Source organism: Dipodomys ordii, unplaced genomic scaffold (assembly GCF_000151885.1).
Source record: "Dipodomys ordii isolate 6190 unplaced genomic scaffold, Dord_2.0 Scaffold3, whole genome shotgun sequence".
NCBI classification, from domain to species: domain Eukaryota; kingdom Metazoa; phylum Chordata; class Mammalia; order Rodentia; family Heteromyidae; genus Dipodomys; species Dipodomys ordii.
In genome coordinates, this window is record NW_012267219.1 from 2,119,890 (window position 1) to 2,129,873 (window position 9,984).

The window sequence follows — 9,984 nt, forward strand, 5'->3', positions numbered from 1 at the left end:
GAGCTGAGGGACAGCGCCCAGGCCCAGAGTTCAGGCCCCATGACCGGACCCCCCCCCCCAAAAAAATATATATATATCTATTTTTCTGTGTCTCTCTCTCTGATGTTTGGACTCAGGGCCTCTGCCAGAATCAGTCAGGTCTTCTACCTCCTGAGTCACACCCCTTGAATCTTAACTTGTCCTTTTCTAAAAGGCAGTGATCACACATTGTGCCGAGTTTGCATATCTATAGCATCATGCTTTTTGTAATAACCAGAGGAGGGCTGATAATCAACGTGCCCCCAGCCCCTCCATCAATGTGACTTGGTGGCCCGGCCTGCCCAGGGGGCATTGAGAGGCTGACATCAACACGCCAGGGGGAGTGCCGCCGGAGGGGCGGCCATGCCGCTGGAGGGGCTGGACATGCCACTGAAGGGGGGCTTCCCCCGATATGGCCGAAAGGGGCGGAGCGTGCTACGGGAGGGGGTGGGGCGCCCAGCCCCACATGGCGAGCTGTCAAGAAGTGATTGGACAGTGGGCAGCTTGGGGGAGGAGCATGAATGGCCATTGGAAAACCCTTAGGGGGAAAACAGTCAGGAGGGAGGAAGGAGGAGCAACAAGGAAAGTAGTAGGAGCCGAAGGCGAGAAGGCAGGTGGGGAAAGCCTGCCGGAGGCAGAACAAGCCTCTAGAGGCCATTTGGGGCTTCTCGAGGAAGCCATTTGGGGCCTCCTTTGGAGGTCATTCGGGACCTCCTCTGGAGGCCATTTGGGACCTTCCTCTAGAGAGGTCTGTGGAGAGGCACCTCCCAGAGCAGAGCAGGGCAGGCCTGTGGAGAGTGGAGAGGCCTGCAGAGAAGGAGGAAGGGAAGAAAGGGAAAAGCCTTACCCTTGTGAGGTTTGGAGGTTTGCAGACCAACTAATAAAGGTTGCAGGGTCAGGACTGCCTATTGGAGGCTTGGAGGTTCGGTGGTTGAGGCTGCTCTTGGTTCTAGGTTTCTAGCCCAGGACAATGCAGTCGCAGGACCCCTTTCTGGTGTAACTAGTGTAAATAGCCCTCCTTTCACTGTGCCTCGATGGATGATCTCTCTCTCCGTGGGTCATAAGTGTTTCACTTTATTTTAACACTTCAAATACAGCCCATACCAATAACTAACTCTTAGGCCTAATTCTACTAAGCGTGTCCCACACCCAGGGGAGCTTGGGTGGCATGTCCCTTGGTCCACTTGGTCCGCAGGTCCAGGGTAGTCCATTGAGGGTGTCCTCCGGGCTGCTTGGAGTTGCTGAAGGGAGTAGCGGCTGCCTTGCCCGGCAGGCTCCGGTGGAAGGTCGGTCTGATGTGGAGTCACCCTGCTCAGGGAGGTCGTCTGGCTGGGTCTCTGCTGCCCTGGGTTTTTATATGTTTTAGGCTGGCCCTTTATTTCTGGCTATGTCTGATTATCAGGGTTGCCTTGGTGACAGCTTCGCTTCTAGTCAGGTCTGGTTATCGATGAGGGCATGGCTGGTTTGCCTCTGGCTGAGTCTGGTTATGAATGAGGGCTGGTTGTCTTGGTGATGGCTCTTCAGGCTCACTAGGTGTGTTCTTTTTTGTTTGTTTGTTTGTGGGTATAAGGCTTGAACTCTGGGCCTGGGAATGTTGCTGAGCTCTTCAGCTCAAGGCGAGCACTCTACCACTTGAGCCACAGAGCCACTTCTCCTGGGTGTGTTCCTTATCTACCCATTCCAACTTCTAACTCCTAACTCCTAATTTTACAGCTTAACAGTTTATATTATTTCACAGCACACATACATTCAATATATTTCTATTCAATAGTTCAATATTCAATATCATGTCAATATTTAATAACACACTATGTCAGTATTCAATAACACACTATGTCAGTATTTAATAATAGTACTCAATAACACACTATATCGATATTCCATAATATTCACTACACATATGCTGTATACCTTCATGTTTGCATAATTCCTAGCTGTGTGACTGTAATAGGGACTTAAAAGCCGAATTGCTAATAGCACTGACTCTCCACTGAGACATACAGCTATCTGATGAGTAACGGAAAAACAAGACAAAAACTTGATGTCTCTGCCTACTTTCTAGCATGTCTCCTTTTTCTATCTTCAACCTTGGGTCAGATTCCTGTTCTGCTCTAGGTGTGATATGCCTCCATCCTGACTTCCTGACTTGTTGGTCTGAGTCATTCTCTCCCACATTCATGTTGATTTTAGAAACAACAGGCTGAAGGATAAATATCTTGTGACAAGAGTCAAAACTACCCTTCAGGCAGCAGCAACATTCTCATTATTGACAAGGCCCTGGTTGTACAAGGCCCTGACACTTGCTAGACAACCCCAACACTACTGATTAGCCCCTGGGAGAGACAGACTTTCTGTCACTAGATTGCTGTTTTTCTTTCCCTCTGGCCACACATAGAATAAATTCCTTTCCTGACTTTATTATAGTATTCATTTCTTTGACTGGCCTGTTGGGACAAATGGCTGGACTTGGTCCACTGGGAACTTCAGAGTTGGGCCTCTGGTCTGGAACTTTGGTAACATTACCAGTCATAACCAGTTAGTGTTCTTGTAGCCTTTTTCTCCTTCGCTTCCTTCCTCTCCTCGCCCCCCTCAAAAGATCAAATGAGATTGATGCTGTTAGTGAGATATCTATTTTCCCTTTGTAAGACTTGATACAATAATGACTTATTAACTAATGTCTTGATAGTCTACCAACTGGGTGAGGCACATCCTTGTGCTTTCAAAGTCTTCTCTTTAAACCTCTTGTATCTGGAGAAGAAAGCACAGGGCATTAGTCTGGGAAACAGGGCCAATGATTGTTACTGAATTCCTATAGTGGGGCTTTGTTTCTGGTAGTGACTTGCAGCTAACCTGAACTAAGGAAAACTTTGGCTTTTAGTTGATTTTAAAAATCACTAGTTTTGGAGCTGGGAAGGTGGTTCAGTGGTAGAGTGCTTGCCTTGCATGCATGAGGCCCTGGGTTTGATTCCTCAGCACCACATAAGCAGAAAAAGCCGGAAGTGGCGCTGTGGCTCAAGTGTCAGAGCACTAGTCTTGAGCTGAAGAGCTGAGGGACAGTGCCCAGGCCCAGAGTTCAGGCCCCACGACTGACAATAAAATAAGTAACTAAATAAAATAAAATCACAAGTTTTAGTTGGGCACTCTTAGTGGCTTACATGTATAATTCTTAGTTACTCAGGTACCTGAGATCTGAGGTTTATGGTTAAAAGCCAGTTCAGGCAGTAAAGTCTGAAGACTCTTCAAATAACCACTAAAAAAGCCAGAAGTGGAGCTGTGGCTAGTGGTAAAGCAAAAATGCTTATGGACAGTGCCCGGGCCCTGAGTTTAAGCCCTAGTGGAAGGTCCACTCCTGGATGGCTAGCAGACTCTACCCTCCTCACAGCAAAGTCTCTGCCCAGTACCTGCGTTACCTAGGCAACTGGCACACCTGGAAGAGGTCACATCTGCGTCTGCTGAGGTCGTATCTGGATTCAATGTGGCCACACCTTTTCTTGCCCCTACCCTAGATAAGCCCTAGCCCAGGGCCAGAGGCTCAGTTTCCCAGCCGTGAGGAGTACTAATATGGCCTGGTGCCAGCTAGAATGATGAATAAACCTACCTCTTACCTGAATACCATGTGCATGTTGTGGTTCTTACTCAGCAACCACCTCTTCTTATTTAAAACCTAACACCTAGGACACACACACATGTACACGTGCACGCGTGCGCGCACACACACACACACACACACACACACACACACACACTAGTTTTATGCCAGGAATAATGGAACATGCCTGTAATCCTAGCACTTGAGAGGGCCAGGTGAAGATAATCAGTTTAAGACTAGCCTGGGATACCTAGTGAGACCCAGTTTCACACACACAAACAGATGAAAATCAATCATTTTAGAGTCACACAGATAATTTGTACCTTAAACTTAAGGTCAGATTTCTGCTCAGCTATGTAAATAGATATGTTAATCATTTAAAAAATATTAGCCTGAAATTGATCATGCAAAATTACCTAATCTCTCTTCAAGTCCAAAGGTACTAAGAGTAACTAAGATAGTTCCAGAATTTACAACACTCTGTTCCACACCATAGTACTTGTCACAAAGTGTTTACAACTTACCTAAGATGAAGTATATATTAAACAAGTAAATTGTTCATGATTAGAGAATGCTATGGGTTGGATAGGTATCCCCCGAAGCGCTATGGTTAAAGGCTGAATTCCCAGAACTCAGGGCCTCACCTTCTCACATGCTCAAGGCTGATGCCTTATCACTTGAGCACCAACTCCACTCCTGGCTTTTTGCTAGTTAACTAAAGTTAAGAATCTCATAGATTTTTTTCTGCCAGGGCTTGCTTTCAACCAGAATCCTCAGATCTCAGCCCACTGAGTACCTAAAATTACCGAGGTGAGGCACCAGCGCCCAGCTTTCGCACCAATCTTTTGACTGGAAGGGAGAAAAATCCAACTGAAAATGGCTTAGGCACAGAGGGAATGTATTGGCCTACATAGCTGAAAAGTTCAAGGAGCAAGAAGAATGGAAACCGCAAAGATGTTGCCATGTAGGTCACCAGCCAGAATGGAGAACAAAGCCAACAGAAATGGCAAGATAGCTAGCGGCTGGTATGCTGTAACCAAATAGGAGAATAGGGCAGATATTTCACAAGTCCTAGCTAGTACACACAGGACAGGTTTGGCTTTGCTGAAATGTACATTGGGTGGCAAATCAAAGCATTTTTGTCCCAGTACCAGTGGTTCATACCTATAATCTAGCTATTGGGAGGCTAAGATATGAGGATCACAGTTCAAAGTCAACCTGGGCAGGAAAGTTCATAAGACTCTTATCTCCAATTAACCACCAAAAAGTCAACAGTAGTAGAGCTGTTGCTCAAGTGATAGAGTGCTAGCCTTGAATGAAAAAGCTAAAGGACAATGGCCAGTCCCTGAGTTCAAGCCCCAGTATTGGCATGGAAAAAAAATTGCATTCCTGATTTTGTCCAGAAGCATTCCAGTTCAGCCAGGATGAAATGCTTTGGAAGAAATCTAAAAGGCTCAACATCTTAGAACACAGATTTCTGTTAAAAAAACAAAAACAAAAATAAAATCCAACACAAAACCATTAAGGAAGAGAAAGCCCAGATAGGGCCTGGAGACGAAGCTTAGTTAGCACCGCTTAGTAGAGTGCTAGCCAGTGAGCAAAAGTGTCAGGTACAGAGTTCAAGTCCCAAAAGGGAAAAAGAAAAGAAAGCCCAGAATGATTCAGGACCTTAACTTGTGTTGTTAAAACACTGTTTCTCCTCATTCCAGGGATCCTTTCTTGGAGTATCCATGTCATTCTCAGTTTATTTCATCTTGAGTTGTCAGGATGGCCCGCAGCACTTTGTTTGCTAATTGTTCCAGCAGAAACCTTGCCTGGGTTGATTGTCTTCGTCTATTCTCAAACCAATCACTCTATGGATAGAAATTGATACCCATTGTGTGCTTTTTGTAATAGTGAAAACATTTTTGAGTGTTGGATAGCTCACTGTTCAACTGACAAAATCAGGGCTGGGGGTGTCACTCAAATGATAGAGCACCAACCTAGCAAGTGTGAGTTCCTAGTACCACTAAAGAAATCATTTTCTAGCCTCTCGTCAAACCATGCATAGTGACTGCATTCTGGCAAGTGTTTTGTTAGCAAAAGTGAGTGCAACTTGTAACTCACATCCTTGAAAGAAAAGAGTACATTTTCCTTTTCTTATTCTTTTTCTCCCTCTTTCAGTTGCTGGCAAGGACCCTTGGTGACAAGCCATTTTGGAACATGTGAATGAGAGCAGCACCAGGAGACAGAAAACAAGAAGATGTGAGGATCTGGACTTCTGATGTCTGGAACACCTTGATGACTTAAGTTAAACTGCTGCCAGACAAAGAAGCCTTCATCATTATTCATCTCCATACTGATGCTTTAGGTCTTCTCTAACCATGTTAATTAGAAGAGGTAATTGTCCTGTCTATTTGATTGTTAAATTATGGTCTAGTACTTACTTGAGAATTCTCTCTTTTCCATTTGCATAATTTATAAAAATAGGCATAATATTCTCTCTCTCTCTCTCTCTCTCTCTATCTATCTATGAGTCATGGGGCTTGAACTCAGGACCTATTTTTACCCAAGGCTGGTGCTCTACCACTTTGAGCCACAGCACCACTTTTGGTTTTCTGGTGGTTAATTGGAGATGAGTCTCATGGACTGGGCACCGGCGGCTCATGGCTGTAACCCTAACTACTCAGGAGGCTGAGATCTGAGGATAGTGGTTCAAAGCCAGCCCAGGCAGGAAAGTCTGTGAGACTCTTATCTCCAATAAACCACTAGAAAACCGGAAGTGGCACTGTGGCTCAAGCAGTAGAACGCTCGCCTTGAGCTGAAGAGCTGAGGGACAGAGTCCAAGCCCAGAGTTCAAGCCCCATGACCCACAAAAACAAAACAAAACAGAGTCTTATGAACTTTCCTGCCTGGGCTGGCTTTGAATTGTGATCCTCAGCTCTCAGCCTCCTGAGTAGCTAGGATTACAGGCATGAGCCACCAATGCCCAGTTAGGCACAGAGTTCTTTTCTTTTATTCCTTCCTTTTTTTTTTTTTTTTTTTTTTTTGTGCTAGCCCAAGGGCTTGAACTCAGGGTTAGGACATTATTCCTGACATTTTTTTTTCTTCTTCAAGTCTATAGTACTCTACCACTTGAGCTATAGCTATACTTCTGGCTTTTTTTGTGCTTAACTGGGATAAGGGTCTCATGGATTTTCCTGCCCGGACTAGCTTTGAACCTTGATTCTTAATCTCACCATCCTAAGTAGCTAGGATTGCAGAAGTGAACCACTGGCAGCCAGTGAGTATTTAGTTATTGTTATGTTTTGTTTTTACTTCTAAAATACTAGCTGGTATGTAGATATATTGCTGGAGATTGAATCCAAGGCATCTCATATGATTGGCAAACACTCTATCACTAAGTCACATTCCCAGCCCACTTTCTGCTTAATTTTTAAACTGGTATCTATTTCACATACTGTAAAATCCAATCTCCAAAGTGTATAGTTCAGTTGTTTTTTAGCTTATTTCAACATCGAGGAAACATTACAATTATCTGTCTTCCAAACATTCCATCTACCCAGGAGAGAACTCTGTACCCATCAGCAGCCTCTCCTTATTCTTTGCCTTAGCCTTAGGCAAATATTAACTTACTTTTTATTACTATGGACTTGGATTGCCTTTATATTTCATACAAATGGAAGAATTAATATTGACCTTTTATATCTGGTTTCTTTCACTTAGTATATTTTCAAAATTCATCCATGTTACAATATGGATCATTGTTTCCTTCCTTCTTTCTTTCTTTCTTTCTTTCTTTCTTTCTTTCTTTCTTTCTTTCTTTCTTTCTTTCTTTCTTTCTTTCTTGTCAGTTATGGGGCTTGAACTGAGGGTCTAGGAGCTGTCCCTGAACTTTTTCACTCAAGGCCAATACTCTACCATTTTGAGCCACAGCTCTACTTCCCATTTTCGTGTGGTTAATTGGAGATAAGGATCTCGGGGAGTGGTGGGAAGGTGGCTCAGTGGTAGAGTGCTTGCCTTGCATACATGAGGCCTTGGGTTTGATTCCTCAGCACCACATAAGCAGAAAAAGCCTGAAGTGGCGCTGTGGCTCAAGTGGTAGAGTGTTAACCTTGAGCTGAAGAGCCGAAGAACAGTGTTCAGGCCCAGAGTTCAGGTCCCACAACGGACCAAAAAAAAAAAAAATCTCACTCCCTTTCCTGCTCAGGCTGGCTTTGAACCAAGATCCTCACTTAGATCTCAGCCTCCTGAGTAGCTAGGATTATAGGCTTGAGCCACCAATGCCAAGCTATTGTTTTTATTTTTTTGAGAGAGGGTATCTTTATGTCCCAGGTTGATCTAGAACTGTATAATTCATGCTGGCCTTGAATGACACAGATTCTCCTGCCTCAAGCTCTCGAGTATTGGATTACAGGTGTCAACTACCATGCCTGGTTCGTTGTTCCATTTTTTTTTTTCAAATTTTTTAAATTGTGATTAAGTGGTTACCTAATTTCCCAAATTTCACAGTATTGTGCGGTAGTGATGCTCAGTTAAAGTCACAAACACATTCTAACTTTCCTGGAGCAAATTGTCTATCACGGTCTATAACATTTATGAGTTCTATGAGCTTTGTGATACCGTTATTTCTTTCACATTGGGTGATATGTACATTTCTTTTGTTTTGCATAGCATCAGCTGTTCCCTCTTTCCCACTTGTTCCCTCCCTCCCATCGCTGTCATTGAGTTGCTTAGTTCATTTTGATCAATGTCCAGTGCAGCTGATGGGTCCCGCTGTTATATGTTTTTGCCTGATTCCCTCTAGTTCTGTGTCGTCTTCCTGGTTCCCCTCTGATATACACATATATACCATTCATGTGATCAGCAGCATGGGTTATTTAAAGTTCTTTTTTTTTTTTGCTTTTTTTTTCTTTTTGCTTATGTGGTGCTGAGGAATCGAACCCAGGGCCTCTGGCATGCAAGGCAAGCACTTTACCACTGAGCCACCTTCCCAGCCCCAGCATGGGTTATTTAGTAGTGATTCAACCAGATGAGTGGAAGTCCTTTGTTTCTTAAGTCCTGCTAATTTTGTCGTATCTCCTAACATTTTGGATTTAACATCCACTTATCAGGGAGACCATGTACCGTTTGTCTCTTTGCTCTTGGCTTACCTTGCTCAACATGATTTCTTCTAGCTCCATCCATTTCCCTGCAAATGCCATTATTTTGTCATTTCTAATGGCTGCATAATTTTCCATTGTGTATAGATTCCACAATTTTTGGCTCCATTCATCTGTGGTGGGACATCTGGGTTGTTTCCATATCCTGGCTATTGTGAACAGTGCTGCAATAAACTTGGAGATGCATGTGTCCTTGAATACTGGTTCCTGCTGTTCAAGTTAGATGCCTAGAAGTAGTATGACTGGGTCATAAGGGAGGTCAATATTTAGCTTTTTGAGGACCCTCCAGACTGCTTTCCAAGTGGTTGTATAAGTGTACATTCCCACCAGCAGTGTAATAGGGTTTCTTTTTCTCCGCATCCCCTCTAGCATTTGTTGTTGGCTGACTTGAGGATGTGGGACATTCTGACTGCTGTTCCATTTATTTTTACGTCTGAATTATGTATGTCATACGGACATGTCACATTTCACTTATTCACTCATCAGTTACTGGACATTTGGGTTGTACTTTTTTTTTTTTACCATTATGAGTAGGCTACTGTGGATATTTGTGCACAGGTTTTATGTAAACATATTTTTGGCTCTCTTTCAATACCCAGGGGTACTAACTTTAGAATAACTCTATGTTTAATTTACCAATTGTTTTTCCAAAGCAGCCATGTCATTTGGCCTCATTAACTTCACTGTATATATTATTGAGCCAAATCTCATAAAATTAAGATATGTTTGTGGTGTTTAATTTTTTGGCAGTGAAGGCATTCTTTGGCTTTGGATTTCATTCTTGACTAGATAATAGTTCACATATTATTTTAATACTTTTTCTATGGTTGGATATTTTTTATTTTGGTATGTTCATTTTAAGAAATTGTAGGAAGTAACCTACTCTGAGTTTAATATTTGAGGGCATATGATCAAGAAATTTACTACATGTAGGTATGGAGAGAACAGGGCTCATTTTCAATGTAATGCATTTTTACAACAAATAAAACAAAGATTTCATTCAGGGAGCTTATACATATTCATATAAGAAAACACTTTGGAGTTGGGCACATTTCCAAGCATGCTCAATTCAAGATATACATCATGGAACATGCTCAGTTTAAGGTCATAGTTCAAGAAGAAAAAATGGTAGACCAGGGGCTGGGAAGGTGGCTCAGTGGTAGAGCACTTGCCTTGCATGCCTGAGGCCCTGGGTTCAATTCCTCAGCACCACATAAGAAAAAAGCCGGAAGTGGC

General features: G+C 43.3%; 1 pseudogene; it reads left to right on the forward strand.

Moving 5' to 3' along the window:
* The first annotated feature begins 381 nt into the window (after positions 1 to 381).
* The window catches only part of LOC105987203, a 17,005-nt pseudogene continuing 7,402 nt past the window's right edge, over positions 382 to 9,984 (forward strand).